This window comes from Schistocerca gregaria, chromosome 4, assembly GCF_023897955.1.
Source record: "Schistocerca gregaria isolate iqSchGreg1 chromosome 4, iqSchGreg1.2, whole genome shotgun sequence".
Taxonomy (NCBI): domain Eukaryota; kingdom Metazoa; phylum Arthropoda; class Insecta; order Orthoptera; family Acrididae; genus Schistocerca; species Schistocerca gregaria.
In genome coordinates this window covers 237,258,343-237,280,964 of record NC_064923.1, presented here as the reverse complement: position 1 = coordinate 237,280,964, position 22,622 = coordinate 237,258,343, and the positions used below count along the sequence as shown (strand labels likewise).

At 40.2% G+C, this 22,622-nt stretch overlaps 1 protein-coding gene across 1 annotated transcript in view; it reads left to right on the top strand.

Annotated features, from left to right (window-relative positions):
* The first annotated feature begins 2,068 nt into the window (after positions 1–2,068).
* Positions 2,069–22,622, top strand: part of LOC126267285 (uncharacterized protein C6orf132 homolog) — a 285,985-nt gene continuing 265,431 nt past the window's right edge. Inside the window, exon 1 of the mRNA XM_049972356.1 lies at positions 2,069–2,462. The gene's annotated coding sequence lies outside the window, so the exon portion shown is untranslated. The remainder of the gene's footprint in view (positions 2,463–22,622) is intronic.

The following is a 22,622-nucleotide window of genomic DNA, read 5'->3' as shown; positions in this document are numbered from 1 at the left end:
TGACTCTTCAGTGGTTACGGCAGCCTCTGAGACTTTGGGTTCGTTTAAATTTGCTGTGAAGCTCTCTTTGCTCTCGTTGCAGCTTTCTGAAGTGATTGACAACGAAATATCCCTTAAGTGCTCCCCCGTTTGAAACACACACTAAAGCATCTTGCATTTTTTTCCTGTAGATTTAGATGTAGGCACAATTCCTGTATTGCAACAGGTAGGTCTTGGAGAAAGGAGAACCACTTGCATGAATCTCAAGAGCTTTGATGGAAACCCAGTTCAAAGCAAAGAAGGGAAAGCAGAAAAATGGAAGTAATATATAGAGGGTCTATTCAATGGCGATGTACTTGAGGACAATATTATGGGAATGGAAGAGGATGTTGATGAGGATGAAATGGGAGATGTGATACTGCGTGAAGAGTTTGACAGAACACTGAAAGACCTGAGTCGAAACAAAGCCCCCAGAGTAGACAACATTCCATTAGAACTACTGACAGCCTTGGGGAGCCAGTCCTGATAAAACTCTACCATCTGGTGAGCAACATGTATGAGACAGGCGAAATACCCTCAGACTTCAAGAACTATATAATAATACCAATCCCAAAGAAAGTAGTTGCTGACAGATGTGAACATTACCGAACTATCAGTTTAATAAGTCACAGCTGCAAAGTACTAACGCGAATACTTCACAGGCGAATGGAAAACCTGATAGAAGCCGACGTCGAGGGAGGTCAGTTTGGATTCCATAGAAATGTTGGAACACGTGAGGCAATACTCACCTTACGACTTATCTTAGAAGAAAGAATAAGGAAAGCCAAACCTACGTTTCTAGCATTTGTAGACTAACAGAAAGCCTTTGACAATGTTGACTGGAATACTCTCTTTCAAATTCTAAAAGTGGCAGGGGTAAAATACAGGGAGTGAAAGGCTATTTACAATTTGTACAGAAATCAGATGGCAATTATAAGAGTCGAGGGACATGAAAGGGAAGCAGTGGTTGGGAATGGAGTGAGATAGGGTTGTAGCCTCTCCACGATGCTATTCAATCTGTATATTGAGCAAGCAGTAAAGGAAACAAAAGAAAAATTCGGAGTAAGTATTAAAATCCATGGAGAAGAAACAAAAACTTTGAGGTTCGCCTATGACATTGTAATTCTGTCAGAGACAGCAATGGAATTGGAAGAGCAGTTGAACAGAATAGTCAGTGTCTTGAAACGATGGTATAAGATGAACATGAACAAAAGCAAAACGAGGATAATGGAATGTAGTCGAATGAAGTCGGTTGATGCTGAGGGAATTATATTAGGAAATGACACACTTAATGTAGTAAAGAAGTTTTGCTATTTGAGGAGCAAAATAAATGATGATGGTCGAAGTGGAGAGGATATAAAATGTAGACTGGCAATGGCAAGAAAACGTTTCTGAAGAAGAGAAATTTGTTAACATCGAGTAATGATTTAAGCATCAGGAAATCGTTTCTGAAAGTATTTGTTTGGAGTGTAGCAATGTATGGAAGTGAAACGTGGACGATAAATAGTTTAGACAAGAAGAGAATAGAAGCATTCGAAATGTGGTGCTACAAAAGAATGCTGAAGATTAGATGGGTAGATCACATAACTAGTGACGAGGTATTGAACGGAACTGGGGAGAAGCGGAGCTTGTTGCACAACTTGACTAGAAGAAGGGATCGGTTAGTTGGATATGTTCTGAGACATCGAGGGATCACCAGTTTAGTACTGGAGGGCAGCGTGGACGGTAAAAATCGTAGAGGGAGACCAAGAGATGAATACACTACGCAGATTCAGAAGGATGTAGGCTGCAGTAGGTACTGGGAGACGAAGAAGCTTGCACACAATAGAGTAACATGGAGAGCTGCATCAAACCAGTCTCAGGACTGAAGACCACAACAACAACAGGTCTTGGTATGCACGTCGTAATCACGCCAGAGAAAATCGGTGCTCGAGTCGGTTCTCGTCTTCCTCGCGTCGTATCGCACTTGAAACTCGGCGAGTGGTCGGGCGCGCTCCCCGGACCCGGCGGGCTCTAGTTCGCGGCCGCGCCGCCGGTGTCGCCCGGACCCAGGCAGCGAGCGGCCACGGACGCGAGACGCCGGGGCAGACGGCCGCCGCCGCCAGCTGCGCGCAGTCAGTGCTCGGTTGGCGCTGTGGTCGCGCGGGCGCGCTCCGAACCACGGCGAGTGCCTCCTCACCTCGAGAGCCCGGCCGCGCTCCCTTCCGATCCCCCTGGGCCATCCCCGACTCCCGCCACCCGAAGAACGCGCAGCGTGTCCGTCCCCCGCATCCCGACTCCTCCGTGTTCGTGTGCTTCTCTCGTGTGTTACTGCAACAATAGTGTGTCTGCGAAACGACGCGGCAGCGACCGACTTCGGAAACCCGACTCTGCCGCGATTTTCGAACGATATCACAGTGTTGTCGCTGTCTTCCGGAGACAACGTCGGCCGTTGGAAACGTAAGGTATGCTCTCACTTACGGACATCTCGAAGTGAAAATTACTGTAAACACTCCATCGGAACATACTTCTCTCTTTGCCTCAGGGTAAGAAATGAGGCACTAATGAATAACAACCTGTTTCGCAGCTTCTGACCAACAGCTGATGATCTTCCTAACATGGTGTCCCAAGCTATTGATATCACAATTTAATCAACATTTTAAGGTATATTCGTATGAATACCTTTTGCAATAAATAGAAGTCTAATCAAGTTTCTATTCACCATTATTACTGGTTTCTTCCGGTTTACCGCATCTTCGAATGTATCGTCAAATTACAGAACTGTTTCTACCAGCGGCGTCAGCTGATGTTTGGCCACTTGTAGCAACCATCATCAGCTGGCGACTATCTTAGCAACAATCCTGTATTTTAGTGTTAAGCCTGAAAATGGTCTAATTCCTCCGAAACAGTTAATAACAGTTAATGAAAACTTGTTTTAGACTGTTCACAAAATTTTACCTTTTGTGGATCTTCCTCCGCATTATATAGCTGTTATATACGATGGTAAACGCTATAAAGCACGTCATGTGAGTAAAAATCAGCCCTCGATTCTTTATAAACAAATGCTCGAGCAGATGTTGCGTGTGTGGAAATAATGTTAATACGTGAAAAGTAGCGTCGGTTGTCAGAATCCTGTTTATGACATGTTTTCCAATGAGAGTGGTGATGCACAACACTTACAAGGACGGGCGCTGATGACCTTGCTGTCGTGCGCCCAAAAAAACCCTCTACTACTACTACTTGCAAGGAATTATAATTGTGTGAATGACTATCTGTGGGGTAGCGACAATGAGAAAATTGTAAGGATTGCCTCGACGCTTTTCGACAGGAATAAACAGACGATGGAAATATTAATATATGCTCTGAGACAAATCTAGAAACTTTGGGCTTAACGCCACATTCAGAGCAGACAGACTGCAGGGGAAGCTTTGGTTGCTGCTGTAGGAACATTAATTACTTTTTTTAAGTGTCAACAATATAAGTACAAAATGGACTCATCTGCTCCTTCGTAGGACAGCTGATGGAAGCAAACAGATTTTCGTACAGCAGCACAATTTTTCTAGTTTTAAAATGAGAGTACAAAGTCACGTAATTCCAGGTATACTTATTCTGAAATAATGACGGCACGCAGCTAATTTTTTTTATATTTTTATCATTTTTTGGGGATTTAAGTACATAATCTACTCATCTCTAATGTCATAGGACAGCTGATGAAAACCAAAATTTTTAGTTTAACAGCATTATTTTCTACTGTCATTAAGGCGCTCAGTTCGGAACTGCGTTACTGCTACGGTCGCAGGTTCGAATCCTGCCTCGGGCATGGATGTGTGTGATGTCCTTAGGTTAGTTAGGTTTACGTAGTTCTAAGTTCTAGGGGACTGATGACCACAGATGTTAAGTCCCATAGTGCTCAGAGCCATTTGAACCATTTTTCTACTGTCATAATGAGCGTTTACAGTCGCATAAGTACAGCAATAGTTTTTCTGAAATTTTTATTTGCTTATGAACTGTTTATAATTTAAATGCATAATCGACTCATCTGCTCTTTCATAGGACAGCTGATGGAAGCCAACGAATATTCGTAGAGCAGCAAAATTTTTTCCAGTCTAGCAGTGAGCGTTCACATTCATGTAATTCGGGCTGTAGTGTTTCTGAAATAATGATGTAGTACACTGGCCTCTAACTCTATAGGAAGTACATTAAACCGAAAAAACTTGCTTTTCGAAGAGGAACGTGATTTCCGGTCACAGATGTTCTGCTGGGCCCCAGACTCATTCTCGCCTCAGAGCTAGGTGCATTCGCAGTGCGTCACCATAGCATTAAAGACAGCATGCCCTCTCCCGATGGGTGGATGCTGTTTAATTGAGGCCGTAGGATATGCGTCATTAGGAGCCGCCCAGCCTTGGTAATGAACTTTTGATGAGGAAATGCTACCTTGCAGGGTCTTTCGTTAGCGCAGAGCAAAGACCAGCTGGAGACCGCAGCACTCAACACACGGTAGTTCCGAATGTTCCCAGCGACCAAGCGGCCAGCGGCACGCAGCGTTGCAGTAACGAACTGCTCATTACGTAACGTAATATCGTTTTAATGCGGTGCTTCCCGCCTCGCCGGGCAGGCAAGTCGCGGACTGTCGAAAACTACGGACGGACTCTGCAATTGGGACGACTAATGACCGCACGTTATTTCTGGTCACATGCTAGTGCTTTTCTTCTCTGACGGGACTCGTGCAAACTCCACCTTGGGATGGTAGCGACCTGCAGAGAATGAGTAGGTCAAGCCCCATCGATTTCATTCCATTATAATGAGCTATTGATTTCGAGAGGCATTACTCCTTGGATAATGGATTACAGAATCTGAACTTCCGCTCTTCTCGGGTTTTGTTGTCGAAACAAATGCTCCAACAACAGCTGTGCATCTCATTATATCTGTCCAGGGGGTTAAACCTGTAATTTGGGTTTGTGACTCACAAATGATAGTGTCGAAAATCTGCTATTGTGCAATTATGTATTCAGCGGAAGGAAGTTACGGTGCCCAATACTTTCTTTCGGAAATTCATTGCATTTCTCGCCTAGGGAAAAACATACACGTAGATTATTCATAGCCAAAGTTTTGTTTGAAGTGTGTTGACTGACACATGGTATTATGTTCAATATGATTTCATTCAATTTTAATTTAGAATTGATTTTCTGATATGCATTGCGAAATATGTGGTACATTATGTCGTCTTTTAGTGCACAGTAGTCAAATACTTGCACCAGGCCGGCTGTATTGAAAGTAGTTATTTTTTGCATATTTTCACCTCAGACTGTTAGTAATAGCTTTACTAACGGAACAATTTCAAGTGCTGGTGAAATACTGATGTAGCTGTAGGTTCAAATGGTTGAAATGGCTGTGAGCACTATGGGACTTAACTTCTGAGGTCATCAGTCCCCTGGAACTTAGAACTACTTAAACCTAACTAACCTAAGGACATCACACACATCCATGCCCGAGGCAGGATTCGAACCTGTGACCGTAGCGGTTTCGCGGTTCCAGACTGTAGCGCCTAAACCGCTCGGCCACTCCCGCCGGCTGTAGCTATAGGGCTTTGTGAAAAGATGTCGTTCAAAAAAGTTTTGTAAATGGACTACCAAACTATTTTTGTTAGATTAGCACCAAAAAATTATACATTGTACTTATAATCAGAACGACATTTAGTTATTAGCTAATAATATTTGCAGACATATAAGTCGCCTATTTGATGTAAGTTGGAATACATTCCTGTGAATCTCCAAGAACAGAGCTGAAAAAAGAATTCATGCATTAATTTTATTTCGAATCGAGGTTAAGAATTCTTTGCCATCAAAGTGCAAAGAGCGCCACTAGGCCACATACTTCATTTTATCTTTTTTGGAACTCTGTCTAATATTAAAATCACAGTTTTAGTAATTACAGATTGTCGCTTGTTACGGAGAATTTTGTTATCAACTTTAGCATGTTCTCTTAATTTCCTGATACACTCACCCAGCTCTTGCCTAATACAAAAAATACTATTACTACCTGTAAATGTTGGGAAACAATTCTTTCATTTCAGCGATGTTGGAATAAGAAGTGCTTCCTGAAATCTTACCTAAATTTTCGTTCACTAAGGTTCGGTGTACATGCTACGCCTCTTAATTAAGAAATTTGTCATAAAGTTTAATCGTTAGCTATAGCTGATATGTTCATATTTTAACCAGTTAACCAATATTTTCATTTTCTCTTTTAGAAGATCAGGTATTTTTATTGCTCCAATTCATCTTTGGTGGAATATTTTTAATTTCCTTACTGACCGTTTTGGAAACTCATCAAAATTATCCAGCCACTAATAACATCAGTATATTGTATTCGGTATCACGATAATATCACTATAAATCTAAGAAAGTAGCCTCTAAACGAAAATAGTGAAACGTAAAAAAGTATTTTGCTTTTCTTGTTTAAAAAGAAAGCATTTTTACATTTACTCGTCTTAAACAACTTCCTTCGTAGTGGTTGAAAGTTCTTTTGTGCTTCTTTGTTTTTCATTACCAATGATCAGAAGTCTAGAGCTTATTCCCTCCTGAAATACTAGATATCGATGATTCATTAAACATGAATATGCAACCGCATTCAAGCTTCTTGAAACTGTGCGTTGGAAAACAAAATGTAAATCATTACAGGGTAGCAAAGTGCCATATATTAGTAGAAAATATGATAAGGAATAGTGGAAGTTCTGTTTTCTGTAAAAAACACAAGAATAACAGTTTGTTTTCACGTGTCTCCAGTCTTTCAGCACCGTCTGCTTTTGATCGACTCGAAGACGTCCATAATTCCGTCAAAGTCCGCGGACAGCAAGGATGAGTCTGCAGCTTACAGAACCATCGCCTCGCACTCTCTAACTGGGTAAACTCCCTGAAGAAACGTGGACGCCGGCCAAGACTAACACACGGCTTGCAATTATTGAGTCTGTCCATCCCGTACTGTTTGTTCCTCCACGTCTCAGGGTGTGTTTTCGCTGCGTCGCAGTATTTCGCCTCTATTTCCGCCCGCACTGTACAAACAAATTTCCCTTATATCCCTCCACGCTGTGACTCGTGAGATCGATAAGAGGGAAGAATGCCTCAGCAAGGGCTTTCAGATTGACCTACTCCATTGTCGTCGTTGGCAGTGTGTCTGCGAATTCATAAAGGTCTGACCTCATTTCGGACAGATTTTCCTTTCGTAACATTGCCAATGGGATTGAGGTAAATTTCGGTGGCGAACATTGCCCATCAATGTTATAATAACAGCAAGAAAACAGTCTAACCGGTTTCAGCTGAATCGTCAGTTTCGCAATTCATACATAAACATACCGCTACCTCAGTAAACAAGTAACAAATTGCTAACAAGTGAATGTGATACAATAGCACGTGATACGTTGTTAGTTTCTGCAAATAGACCGAGAAACTTTGGTAGCTCATGCTAACAAACGTCGTTCCTAGATTCGTATCAAAGCTTCGGTATAACAACGGACGAAGTATATAGTTTCATATTACAGGTTACGTTACATATTTCCAGAGAGTTCCGAACTAAAGGTTACAGCGTTCGGAGTGATAATGGAGGCAATTGTAGAAACCAAAATGCCATATTCAGGCTTGCACGATCGATACTAATTTGTAGATTTCAACATCTAATGGTTAACAAGAATTTCATGCAGTAAATATACCTACCTGCTGTTTGAAGCTGAGTCGAACTTTCAAAGCCTGTAGGTTTGAGCCTGTTTAATAAAAAATTCATGCAGTAAATATCCCTGTTTTCTATGTCTCTAATAAACATACAAATTAGTAAACTGTATCTGATGCAGTTTGCCATAGGTACATTTGTAAGTGTTTCAGTTTTGTTCGTGACATTAAAATATACGGTAATAAAATTTGATCATAAAATGCAAATGTACTCGGCCAATGTCACTTTAGTTTTTGGGAGTCAGGCCGTCCTCTGACACAATTTATGAACTTTCGGCGGCTTGCTCTGCAGATTCCGAAGCTATCGACTGATAACTTAGACTTCACTTGTTTCCAACGATATTTCCCGCAGTAGCAGACGAAAGGGGAAAAATAATTCGAAATCCAGTTTAGATGTGTTTCAAAGGAAGTCAGTAGTAAAATGGACTAGTTTTCCATAGCGGAGGTCCATATGAAGTATGCTTCTTATTCCTCATTTCCTCTAGATACTTGGGAAGAGGCGTTTTCAGAAATGTGTCATATATGCTGAGTATTTGCAGGTCTTCTTTTTCACTAAGGAGCACTGCACAACCTTACATATCAATATGTTTGTGGTTATCGAAATGCTTTCTTTGCTGTAGACATAGTTATATTCTCAAGAGTGTTGACTGACACGTGGCCTTATGTGCAATATGTGTTCATTCAATTTTACTTTACACCACATAGCGTACGAGTGGCTTCGCTTATGTGCGTTCCCAAGTAAGTGACCTGCTGTCAGGTTTTTAGTGCACAGTTGGTTAGTCAAATATATGCATTAAGAGGGCTCTATTAGAATGTGGTTACTTTCTGTAATTTTTACGCCTGACTGTTGATAATAGATTTACTCGCTAAAGATTTCAAACTATAGGTAAAATATTGGTCTAGATATATAAGTCTGTGAAAATATGTCATTTAGGAAAGTCTTATAAATGAACTGCCTGACACTAGAGTCCTTGTTAATTTGGCAACTGGATTGTCGTTGAGTTATGAGCTGTTGATATTTGCTTTGAGAATACGTTTCTTGCTAAGAGTACATGAACAAATTTATTGGTGGCAACATGGTAAAGGAAGTTGCCCCAGTAAATCTCGGAAAATGGTGTACAAATTTCCTACACAAATCCTGTATGGGAGCAATTTTGAACTACAAATCTGAATAGGTATTCAAAGTGATAAAATTATGAAAGTGGCCAAACAACGTGACACCAATGGAATTTCCATGCATTAATGTATCTCAGCAGTTCTAAAAATCTTTATTTGTGTACTGGTGTTAAAATTTTTAAATAATTTCTACCAAACGACATGGATAAACACTGTTATACACGTGTTTACAGATCTGAAGTGAAAGTTGGTTTTGCTCGTTGCTTATAGCAGTAAGTTAAAACATAGAATTCATGTTCCTGAAGATTTAGTAAATTGAGATGAAACGTAGCTTAAAGGAAAATTCAGATTTCCATGTTCGCCAACGATACATAATTGGAGATTTACAGTCTCAGGAAGAGAATACCAAAATCACATAAATCCATTCGAAAGTATTTTTCACTGTTCATACAACTAATACATTTTAAATTCATGTTTTCGGTACACGTAAATAACCGTTTCACGAAAGTCAAACAAGTGCCTGATAATACACCGAACCCCAATGCCACAAAGAAGAAAAGGAAGTCTCTTGTTTGTCTTTCTCCACTATTTTCCAAAATTTTAACTCATATGCCGAAAGGCTTGTCGATGTTTGAAGCTGGTTTAGATAAAATATGGATCGGAATTCTAGAAATTACTGACTCAAAGCCAAGTGAAACCGTCGGAACGTAATGAGAGTGGCTGGTTTTCCCCAACATCAAAATCGTTATTTGCTGTTACTGAGCCAGTTACTCTTACTTGACATTAATTACAGTTAATTTTGAAATCTTCAGCCTTCTGACATATTTTTCGGTTATTCGTTATTATTTCCAGTAGAAATGCACATTTGCTCTTCACAAATTATGGTAAGTGCTGTACAGGTGGAATATGAACGATAGGAAATAAATAATTTTTGTAACTAGTTGCTTCATCGGGAACCTAATGGTTGGATGACGGTCAGTAATGCGTGTTAGCTCGTCCCCTTATTCAGGATGCGCAGCGCAGTTTAACTAGTTTATTACATAATTCGTTTTTTCTATTTATTTATTGGGTGTTAAAAGCTATGTACACAGCAAACATGACTTGTGTGGTCGAGTACGATCACCGAGCTGGAAGTTACAGTCCCCTTCAGATAAGTGTGTAGATAAAATTGGAAGCTGCTAATATTCTACTGCACTTTTTAATAGAAGGTCAAGTGCATTTCAGGAAATCCAGAATCTATTCCTTCAAAAAATTTCAAAATAATTTTATATGTATTTAATGAATTAGATTCTCACGATGGGTTTTGAACTGAGTGCCAATAATTTTTGTTTAAGGAGTAGGGGGCAGCATACTGAATGTTCTATAGGCACTCTCCCCCACCCCCTCCCTCTCCTTCCACCAAACACAAGCAACGGCCTTTTAAGTTACTTATCCTCGACTAAAATAGTAAAAATCGCATTGAAAGATGAGTGCAGGAGGTCTTACGCTTAAGGGTGTCTACATTATCGTACAATAAACTTCACCCTTAAGGTACCCTGAACCGCAGCACCATGGAGTCTAACGACTTGATGCTTTTACACTTCTCTTCTCCCTCGCTATCCTTTTTAATTCATTCGGTGAGCTGATGAGTTAGTTGCTGTTAAACACAATCACAGTGGGCGGTATAAAGAACACGTGACTAACGAATGAGATCCCTTAAAGAAGAAAAAACCCGAGACCTTAAACTGACGAAAGAGAAAATCAAAATAAGCAAAATTTAAAGATTCCACTTAACAGTAACAAAATAATTTTGTCGTATGATGACTTTAAGTGTGTGATCATAATTATTTCGCCGCCCAGTGCTTACAGTGTGGTGGACAGCGTACACCTTCAACTGACAGCGAAATTTTCTCTTATTGTTAGTTCTTCCAACATTTTTTTCGGTACAAAGGGCATCTCTAACTCTCAGCATTGTTTTATTACATCAGACTACCACTTACACCAAATTTCACAATCGATGGAGGAACGCCTGCTGGTAAACTATGACCATTTGAAAATGACTGAAGGACGGAAAATGGACTTGGTGACATTTTTATGCCAATGGTGCTCCTAATGAATAAAACAGTTTTTAGTTGTAATCACTTTGACATGTGACATTCTTTCGATATGAGTCATCTCAGCGTTGCTCCACATTAATAAGACAAAGTGTGGGAACAGAACTAACGGTCCATGTCTAACGTATTCATCAGTACACCACTTAATGCCACTGCAGGAACGAATCTAGTGAATGGAAAGTAAGGAAGCACTTATTGTTTGTGTAGACTTGAGAACCAATCACTTTAAATTTAAAAAAAAAGTGTTTGAAGCTGTAACAACCTTTCACACAAGTCAGTTATGTGACTTTACACAATGAACCTCTATTTCTGCTTTTCTCAGGTCAGCGAATGTTCGGTCAGACAAAAGATTCGTGCCTGCAGTTACGCCTGATTGGAGACTTAAAAGAGAATGCTGTAAATCAGGTGAATTATACAAGAAGTTCCATATTCTGGCGCATAATATTCGTTACGTGCTGGAGGTCATGTTGACGAAGTCTTACAATTACTATGTTAGTCGCGTCAAATACTTTACTTTTCTTAAATCACTACACTGTTTGTAAAAATTTTGTTATAATATGTCATGACTTAAGTTTTCCTTTCCTTACAGTACATTTGTTGTGCAATTATCGAATAATTAAGAGCATGTAATTCTTGTACATATGGCGTCACTAGAGTTGCAGCCATCTATATCTACATCTACATAGATACTCCGCAAGCCACCGTACGCTAGGTGGGGAAGGGTATGCTGCATCACTACTTGTCCTTTCCCCTTCTGCTTCACTCCAAAATAGAGCGAGGGAAAAACAACTGTATATGTAAAGCACTTGTCCACGAAAGACAAAGGTCCCGAGTTCGAGTCTCGGTCCGGCACACAGTTTTAAACTGCCAGGAAATTTCATGTCAGCGCACACTCCGCTGCAGAGTGAAAATTTCATTCTGTATGTACGCCTCCGTATGAGCCCTAAGTTCTTGTAACTTATCTTCGTGGTCCTTATACACGATGCACGTTGGCGGTATTAGAAATGTTCGGTGGTCAGCTTCAGATGCCGGTTCTCTAAATTTTCTCAACAGTCTGTCTGGAAAACAACGTCGCTTTCCGTCCAGGAATTCCCATTTGAGTTCCAGAAGCATCTCCGTAACACATGCGTGTGGTTCGAACCTATCGGTACCAAATCTAGCCGCCCGCTTCTGAACTGCTTCGATGTCTTTCTTCAATCCGACCTGGTACGGATCCCAATCACTCGAGCAGTACTCAAGAATCTGTCGCACCACCGTCCTATGTACGGTCTTCTTTACAGGTGAACCACTCTTTCCTAAAGTTATCCCAATAAACCGAATTCGATTACTTTCCTTCCCTACCACAGTTTTCAGATGTTTGTTCCACCTCATATCGCTTTGCAATGTTACGCCCAGATATATATACTAGTGTCAAGCGGAGCCTAGTAACACAGTATCCGAACAGGTTTGTTCCTCCTACTCATCCGTATTAACTAGCATTTTTCCACATTTAGGGCTACTTGCCATACATCACACCAACTGGAAATTTTGTCTAAATCGTCTTATAACTCCCTACAGTGACTCAACTTCGACACTTTACCGTAAACGGCGGCATCATCAGAAAAGAACCGCACATTGCTGCCAACCATGACAGCCAAATCATTTCTGTATATAGAGAGCAAAAGCGGTCCTGTCACACTTCGCTGGGCACTCATGACGATACGCTTGTTTCTGCTGAACACTCGCCGTCGAGGACAACATACTGGGTTCTATTACTTAGGAAGTCTTTATGACACTTATGCTCCAATCTTCGTTAACAGCCTGCAACGGGGCACCGTGTCAAATGCTTTCCGGAAATCTAGAAATATGAAATCTGCCTGTTTGTCCTTCATACGTAGTTCTCAGTATATCTTGTGAGAAAAGGGCAAGCTGAGTTTCACGCGGGCCATGCTCCCTAAAACCATGCTGATTCTTGAACGTAAGCTTCTCAGTCTCAAGAAAGTTTGATATAATGGAATTCAGAATATGTTCAAGGATTCTGCAGCAAACAGAAGTTAGAGATATTGGTCTGTAATTTTGCGGGTCCATTCTTGCACCTTTCTTATATACAGAAGTAACCTGGGCTTGCTTCTTGCTAGGCGAGAGATTCACGATAAATTCCGTTGAGTACTTTTTGTAAAATCGAGCTGAGATTCTATCCGGTTCTGGTCATTTCCTTGTCTTCAAATCTTTCAGTTGTTTCTCTACGCCAGGTATGCCTACTTCTATGTCGTCCGATGGTGAAATGACATTATGTTTGTACGATTCTCTGTGTGAACGATTTCTTGTACGTGAAATTTTACATATCAGCTTTCGCTTTGCTATCTTAGACTGCCACACCAGACGGGTCAACAAGGGACTGAATGGAAGCCTTAGACCCGCTTAGCGATTTTAAATACGATCAGGATTTTCTCATGGTCTCTGCCAGATCTTTTGCTAAGGTGTGAGGATGGTAGCTGTTGTATGCTTCGCGCATAGATGTTTTAATGGACGTAGGAATCACAATTGACCTTCGCTTGTCGTCACTTTTGCGCCCGCTTTTGAGCACAGAGTGGAACAGCCTCAGCTTCCTCAGCATCCTCCGAATTTCGTTATTACTATGGTGGGTCTTATCCATCCTCTACCCACTTGCTAGGCACATAACTCTGCAGACGACGATTGATTTTGACATGAGTACTGGAAATTTCTGGTTGCTGATTGAATTCTTCCTGAATGACTTCATAATACAACTACAGTTTAATGATTTAGAGTCAACCAGTCCAGACAGCAATAGTTTTACTGCAACACAATCGCACTGACAGCTCTTCAATTTCCATGAGCCTGATCTCCAGGAAAATATGAAATTATAGTGTTAATAGTATTGATGTATTGCATTCCCATGTGGTTTGAAATATTTACAGCAAAAGGCCGTAGCCAGTAACTTGAGCTGTGATTTTTAACCAGCGGTATATCGGTAGGAAACGATTATTTTATCAGTACCGGGAATAAGGCAGGATAAAATAATTAGTGGTAGATGTCTGGAAGGAATCGCCGTGCAACCATTGACAGTTATTTTAATAGACCGAGGATAATCACAACGGCCCCGTCGGGATTTGAAATGGGCTTCTCGTTAACGTTAACGTTAACGTCCATTCCCATGGCCTTGCCACAGGGTGAACTCCCTCGACAACCACGTAATCTTCCAGAGTTGATTTTAATCTTGTAGAGGATTTGCGCGGTGCTCTCGCGATTCTCGAGAATTGTCCTGCATCTCAACGTAATGAGCCGCTAAAAACTAGCCTGAAATACAGACAAACAAGTAGCAAAATAGGGTTTGGTGCTTTTTCGTTTAACTCTCAGGAGGACATTGATGCTCGGGCCTTTGCTTTCTAAGCTCCAGATTCGTGTAGAAGATAGCTCTTTTATCACTACAATTTTTAATGCGTGTTTCGTAAAAATTAAATCGCAAGTAATGGTCCCACTTTAGAACTGTAAAAATGGTGTTCTCGTGCACGATAGTGCTAAATGCTGCCGATGAAGAGAATTTAGGAATATGCTCAACACAAATGTCTATAAACCAGAAGAAACATATGCGGAGGCCGTGCGGTTCTGGGCGCTACAGTCTGGAACCGAGCGACCGCTACGGTCGCAGGTTCGAATCCTGCCTCGGGCATGGATGTTTGTGATGTCCTTAGGTTAGTTAGGTTTAATTAGTTGTAAGTTCTTGGCGACTGATGACCTCAGAAGTTAAGTCGCATAGTGCTCAGAGCCATTTTGCGCAGACTGACAACACTATACAATCCATTTTGGAAAATCTAAGTACGGCACCGTAACCGTCCGCTGTCCGTCTCCCTACGAGAAAGTCGAGGTGCACTGGAAAGGTTTAATCAGTAGTCAGTTTCGAGTCGATTTCAATCCTTCCGAATTCGATTCAATAACTGAGTTGTTGACAGAATTTTCTGCTCTTTAGGGGGACGAAGAACTTCATCAAAATGTAGCAATTAATCTGAAGCATATCTGTTAATTGTTACGGACAAATGTAAGTAAACCGTACTTGGCACAGTAGGTCGGTCAGGAATTACTGCCGGAATCCTATTGGTATCAGCTCGTGATAAGTCTGGGACAAATGAAAGCTATTTTCTGAGAGATTGCTTGAAATTTCGTTCGTGGGTCTAAAGGAGCTTCCTTGACTTTTTTTTTCGGGGTGCATGCGCCTTTTCCATAGTACTGTCTAAGCTTTCCTGTATTCGTTAAAGTAGTTCGTAGATTATCATTAGAAACTAAAACAACCACTAATGCGTATTTTGTGCTATGCATCATGTCATAGGCATGACATGGAACTTCTACATTCAATATATCGCATAATAATCACTAAAGTACAGTAGTCTTACACTTCTTTTTATTTGTCGGCATTCGGCCGTCACCATACAGCCTTCAATCGCATTTACAAAGTATGTTTCTTAATGATTATTCTAGTATGCACCACGTTAATTGCTCTTTACAGAAAACAGTGGTATCAATAAAAGACTTATAAGTGACACCGCTAGAATCTACTCATAAAGCGATTATAGCGTAATAATAAAATAAGATAACATAGCATCATACAAAAATCGACACATCGTGTACACGTTGCCTCTAGATAGGTCACACACATTTAAGTGGCTGAACATAACGTTTAACACTAGTGAAATCTTTCGGACTGACAACAGCACTGCAACCGATATTGGAAAAGGAACCTTCGGTTTAACGACGGCGCTTAAAAAGAATTTTGTTGCATCTTGTACCTGGTATACGAAAATAATGATTCACGCCTCCTTTTTCATTGTTTAAATCACATAACGGAGATACCTGAAATCCTATTAGGAATAGGTGGGTCGGAAATCTACCATGATTTAAACACATGCCCGTAATCGTAGATTCGTCTGCTCCGACTCCAGTAAGTAAACGGAGGACACACTGTTGTTATGCGTTGCAGCTGGCCGTAAAGTACTCCTTTTGAAATCTTGGCCTCATCCCATTATGTATGCTAGTCGTTTCTCGTTTCCGTTAATCAGTTCGGAATTTCTTGGTAAGGAACTCTATCACTTACGATTTCGCTTTGGTAAGCTGTCTGCTATCTGACTATAGAAGCTGGCACTGTGCCCTGGAATCGACAAATTTTTTTTTTTACTATTCCTGACTGCTTATTTGTAACAACTTCTTTAATTGCTGCTGTCGAACTCTTGTTCCATTTTGATTTTTAAGGCTGTTTTACAGTTATGGGATAGGTTAATATCACTTCACTGCTTCGTGTGCGACATTTGCCGTATTTTATTGCTTCCCCAACTGCGATGGCTTTCTTTAATAGACTGTTCCTCATCAGGAAGAGAATATAGGGCTTGATAATTTTGTGTGTGGTTGTGTACAGCGCAACGTACCTTGTTTCCGCCGATGCTCTTCAGTCCATTCGTGTAAATCGTCGTCGAATTCAGGAAAATGGCATTGAGAAAATCGGCCATTTAGGTCTTCAAGTGCGGATAAGCTTTATATTCTACGATATTATCGAAGATTAGCACATTTCCTTCTCGTGTTTCTCGCTTCACCTGTTCGTACATCGAACGCTGGCGTTTCACTTGTGGCACAGTGAAGTGAGGCAAACCCAGATCGAATCTGGATTAAACGACCCTTGTTGACGTACATCGCTTACCGTGATTATGGTTTTTAGGTGGTTTTCAACGCTCTTCTATGCAAATACTGGATTGGGCCGCTTCCGGATCTAGGTTTCATAAAATACCAGGGTGACAGGCCACAAAAATAAATTACATTTGATTAATCATGTAATTAGTTAACTCGGTTGTTAATAATAATAATAATAATAATACTGAGAAAGGGGAGTGAGATAGTAGTCTCCCACCGTCAACAGAAATTTGAATGAAGCAGCTGTAATTACGTATATTTCGTCTCTTTAATCATTTCTTTTACGCCTGACATATTGTCGATGCTCGTAGCTGCAGAGCAGTAGAGATTTTAAAAGATTTGTGATGGCTGTAAACAAAAACTCCTCGTCCTGTAGTAGATATTATTGTTCTGGCATTTCCTTGTTGCTTTCATATTTCACCTTTGCTAATTCCCCACGCATGCAGAAAAGTCACATAGTTCCTGTAATTTGGATTTAAGTAACTGTATGTCCACTAGTAAGCGAATGTGCGTGACAGTTCTCGGACATGCTTATACCACGTCAAGTAGGATCACGCCTTGTAAATCACTGTGGTGTTGAAACCGACGTCAAGTTTACAATCGCTTTGATTTTTACAAATGAAAAATGACTGACAAATAGTATTGGGCTTTGAGTCCAGTGTGCACCGTGTGGGTTTTACTGCTGCGGTATAGCCCCATATGGCATAAGCAACGGAAATTCCAGACGACTCGAGCTATCAATGAAGGCTAGCGTATGGTATGTGTGTCACAATCTTTAATGTGACAACAGACTACTTCCTAGGGTCATTAGGGTGGTCGTGGCAGGATGCATGGCGTGATGTTGGCACGCACTATTTTCATCATTGTATTTATTTGTCGCCTCAGAAAATCTCCTCCAATATCGAGATCTATCATCACTGCAATATCAAACGTGATACTTCCAGCGTCTAGGCTGTACTCAAGCATATCACTAAAACTTCCTCCTCCCACTGCCTCCATCTCAGCCATACAACTCTGCAACTGACATCCCAGTACATAAAATGTAATCCGAAACCTCTCTGTATTGAAGATCAGGCTAGAGATCTACTTGTTATTATCGCTGTACCTTTCTCGGCATTTCTCAACTGTAATTCTTCTATCCACCCACGGACCAGTGCATGTGTCACGTTACGAGACTGTCCCAGCCTTCTTTATACCTATCTTTTTTTGTTTTCTTCTTCTGTTCTGCTATCTTTATTTTTATTTTTCGCTCTTTTCCAGACTAGTCAGATTCTGCTCCAGATTTAACTCCTTCTGCACTACTACCTCATATATACTTTCAGACTCTCTCTTACATCGACCATACTTCCTTGCTAAGTTAGCTATAAAAAACCTGTTGAACAAGAGAAGCACATATGGTCGATGTAAGAGAGAGTCTGAAAGTCTTCATGTTATCAAGTGAAATAAATACATAAATTGATATAAAGGTGCTTCATAGTGCGGTGTGCTCCATGAGGGAATAGCAGTATTATAGCAAGTGTCAAATACCAACATGAAAAGTTCGGAGCTTTGAAAGCAGGTTTACGCTCGTTGTGGATTTTCGTCGGAAACATAAGCTTCTTTCAGTCTGTTTCACTTGCCTTTTGGTCATCTCAATTTAAATTTTTAGTACTGTCCCTAGGTCATTTCATGTGACTGCTGGTATCAAATTCTCTAATGTGTGTGAATTCCTAAGCGACCAAACTGCTGAGGTCATCGGTCCCTCGACTTACAACACTCACACCCATGCCTGAGCGAGGACTCGAAGCTCTGGCGAATGGGCCGCGCAGTCCATGATATGGCGCCTCAAACCACGCGACCACTCCGAGCGGCTGCTGGTATTAATTCCACAATAAAGCCGCTGTTTATTTCCTGCCCTATTCTTATCTAACTGATTTTGCCATCCGTCTCGAACGCATTAGATGTTGCCGAAATGTCTGGAATATTTTATAGCGAATACGGAGATGGTGCCATGTGCTAGTGTACGTTAGAATCCATTGCTCATCTTTGGATTCCTATGTCAAGTGAACACTCGTAGTAACCCACTGTTGATGAAACGTTCAATTAGGATGATAAAAAAGCCTATCATATTAACGTATGAAAGACGACCGGATATAAATGTACGGAGACGAATAAAGTTTCGCTAGCATCCACCTTTGGACAATTATGAAACACATCTTCCCAACTAATGAAGTTAGAAATAGGGGAGAGTGCTGCACGTTGGTGAACTGTTCAGTCCTTCGCCTCTAGCCAACCTTGGAATATAATTTTATTTTCTTATTCAATTTTTTAATGATGGCATTCACTTTTTATGTGTTGCAGTCTTTTTCTGAAATTAGAAACATTATTCTGGTAATTTAAGGTTTTTGATAATGTGAAAACATGCACCAAGGCAAATTTCCGTGTACCTAGGAACAAATATTGAACTGAAATTTAAAAGCTTTGCAGCCAATAAAAATCTTGTAAATTACTATATTTAGTCGTCTGTCTGTTACACTATTACTATACTACACTTAGGTAGTCAGTAGATGAATTCAAATCGAGCGGAAGTATTATCAAAATATATTTAATTCTAAAATACCGTTTTGAAATAGAAGCTGCAGAAAGGTAAGAGAAATTTTCGTTATCAAGTCAGGTAAAATTCGTAAAATATTAAAAAGTTCAGTCCATTTGTAAGTATCACATGTTTCATGGCTGAAAAAGTTCCTCTGTTTCAAGAAGGTGCAGAACCTAAGAAATATGGCTTAACTGTCCATGTAATATATATCTCTAAGATATATAGCTTTTTACTCACCCTAAAAAACCGTAACTGCAGAATTAACAATATATTTAAAATAGCTTCAATATATTGTACAGCACTTAAATGTGAGGAACTCTAAATCTTTACAAATGCTGCATGAAACACAACCTCATGTCTAACAACATCAGAAACAGCGGAAGCTGCTTCTGGTGGTCCCTAGTGCGCATTCTTCCTTGCCTTTCAAAAACCCGTCTCTTCACTGAAACACCGACAAACAAACAGTATGTTTTCCTAGGTACACCATTCTCTGGTTACAACACTCTCCCTCAGGCTATAATTTTTCAGTTGACGTAGAAAAAAGTATAGAAAATACCTCATAAGATTAACGGAAGCTGTCGGTGTAGCAAGCTGAGAGATAAGTGAATGAGAGTGTGCCTTAATTGCAAAACGCAGCCGGAAACATCAATCGTGCGTTATTGCGTGGACGCCATTGTTGCGACGGCAGTCGGCCAGACTCATCAAAGACCCGTCCCCTATTTCTCAATTGACCTTTGACAGACCGTGCGCGTTTGAAAGAAGGCCCTAGCACTTCTCGCGATATACTGTCACTTAAGCCGCGTGTCCGTTCCGTTTTTCATTCTGCGTCAAAACTACCATATTTCTTAATTGCTGACAAACTCTATTTAACTTTTCTGTGTGTGTTGTCCTGCAACATTTTATTTGTTGACTCTTTTCTACAGACCTAACTGAAAGCAAGACCACGCAAAAGACATCGTTCGACTGTTGGATATAGCGTCGCTGTTTCGAGCCAAGGATTCAGACGGCGTGCCAGTTTACTGTAGCAGTCGACTATGCCGGAGCAATGATCTATTACAGGGGACGTGAATGAGTCAGTCGCTGAATGAGCAGAACTTCTAAGGAGTTCTGTTTCATGTTTTGCAAAAAAGCATTATCACGTTTGTTTATTTTTATCACAACGATCGTTTCCGCTCAGTTGGAAATTAAGTTCTAAAATACGGAGGCTTTATTAGTTATCAATAGTATCCTTTAGCAGAACGTCATGCAGTCCGATGTTTCTGTTCAAAATGTTCAAATGTGTGTGAAATCTTATGGAACTTAACTGCTAAGGTCATGGGACCCTAAGGTTACACACTTCTTAACCTAAATTATCCTAAGGACAAACATACACACCCATGCCCGAGGGAGGACTCGAACCTCCACCGGGATCAGCTGTGCAGTCCGTGACTGCAGCGTCCCAGACCGCTCGGCTAATCCCGCTCGACTCCGATGTTTCTGTAAATCGCTTGTATGTAAAATTGGTCACAAATGTTGAAGCTGTTTTTTTGCCACCACATAGTTATATAACATGTTAGAAATATTGTCCCCAATTTTTAAAGTTTAATTCGTGCTACGAATGACGCGAAAGCCATTTTAATTTCAACCAGTGCACTGTGTCTAACACGGAGACCCCCCCCCCCCTCCGTTTTTGTACACGACGCTGTCTTAGTGTGAGAAAATTTAATGGTTTATGTTATCAGAGAAGACATCTGGAGAGTACAAAAGGTCATCAGTCCAATTACGATATGATTAATTATGAATTATTAAAGAAATTCGCAGGCGGTGGAATACAACACCTGCTCTATAACTTTATTATCTTAATTTAGAAGACTTACCTAAAGGCAACAGTTTGCTCATCCACTGTTGTTAAAAATTTCCTCATTTGATAAGCGTCTGGTGTTGAATGAGGGTAATGCTGACAGAATCAGGACCGTAATAAGACCAAGATTTGATGCAATTTGCTTCCCTGAAAACCTTTTGAATAAGATTAATATTGGGAGTGTTCCTACTTTTGAGATGTGAGTGAAGAATACTGCCAAAACGACACCCCGGAAGGATCACACTAGAAGGAAAGAACTGCATGAAGACCGGAGAGACCCACTATATGATTAGGTTAAGCTACCTGTTTGTGGCACAAATGCCAGTAAAATCTTTTCCTGCATTTCCGGCAAATTTCATTTCTCAGTGTGTAAGGAACATTTTCTGCTGAAGCATTGCAGATAAAATGGTAAAACTTTCTACAGACCTTAAAAATATTATAACACAATTTCGTATGGTACAAAATTTTTCGAAATATATCACTGTCGAATTTATTTACGTTCTGTGAAAAAAAACTGCTTTCTGTAAAACATATAATTTTAAAAAAATTGTTTCTAGTGTTCTAGGATTGATGTCAAAAAACGTATTTAGATTTGTTTAATTGCTAAGAGTAATATACCACACTCTGAAAGTGTTAAATGCAGTAATCTTTGAAAAATGATTCCCGTGTGATAATATGTGTTCTGCAAGTACACAGAAACGTCCTCATCAAGTTATTTGGAAAAAAATGAAAAAAAATTAACATTATAGCCAATTATCCCTCAACAGTAAAATTACAATCGCTTATATGTACCCGTGTATTTTCTCTTATGTCTCTTCTTCAGGCAAACTTTGAACTACATCCTTTGAAAATGTGACGGCAGATTTGCTTACTCTCTTCGAGCTCATGCTCCAGCCTTTTGATCTCTAATCTTCCTTACGGATTACTTGGTTCTTGCAATCGATTTACGTGTTCGTTTATTAGTGCTTATGAGAAGTAACCGAGCTAAATGAGACAAAAGACCTGGAAGATACTGATGTGAGAGAAGGAACAGAAGCTCTAAAAGCAACAAAGTAGTCTTTAGGAAAGAGCCTGGTTAAATGGTACTAATATCGAACTGCGGAAATATGGAGCACTGTCTCTACAGCTACGATTTCGCTGTTTTATTAAATGTTGAAGAAGTAGGAAGGTAGAAAAAGACTTCTTAAAAGCCAATGTAAAGTCTGTTTTTAAAAAGGGTGATAAAAATAAGTGTAACTCTCAGTCTATAAATTATAAGCAAAAGTCCTTAATGCTTAACTAAAATATCCTGTGGAAAACCTAATATCTGAAGAACATTCTAGTTTTTGAAAGGGGCAATCATCTATTGAGCATCTTTTTACACTAAGAAAGTTATAAAGAAGAGACAAGGAATCGATAGGGAACCATAGCTTGCTGTCATAGATTTTGAAAAGGCATTTTATAATGTAAAGGGAGAAGTATCATGGAATGTCATGGCTGAACGAGGTCGTCTATTTCATCCCATAAATACTGATAAGAGTTGATACGCAAACATCGAAAGTGTTACAGATACGAGAAACACAATCATTAAGATAGTAAGCACAAACTGAGTACTAAGACAAGGGAGCTAT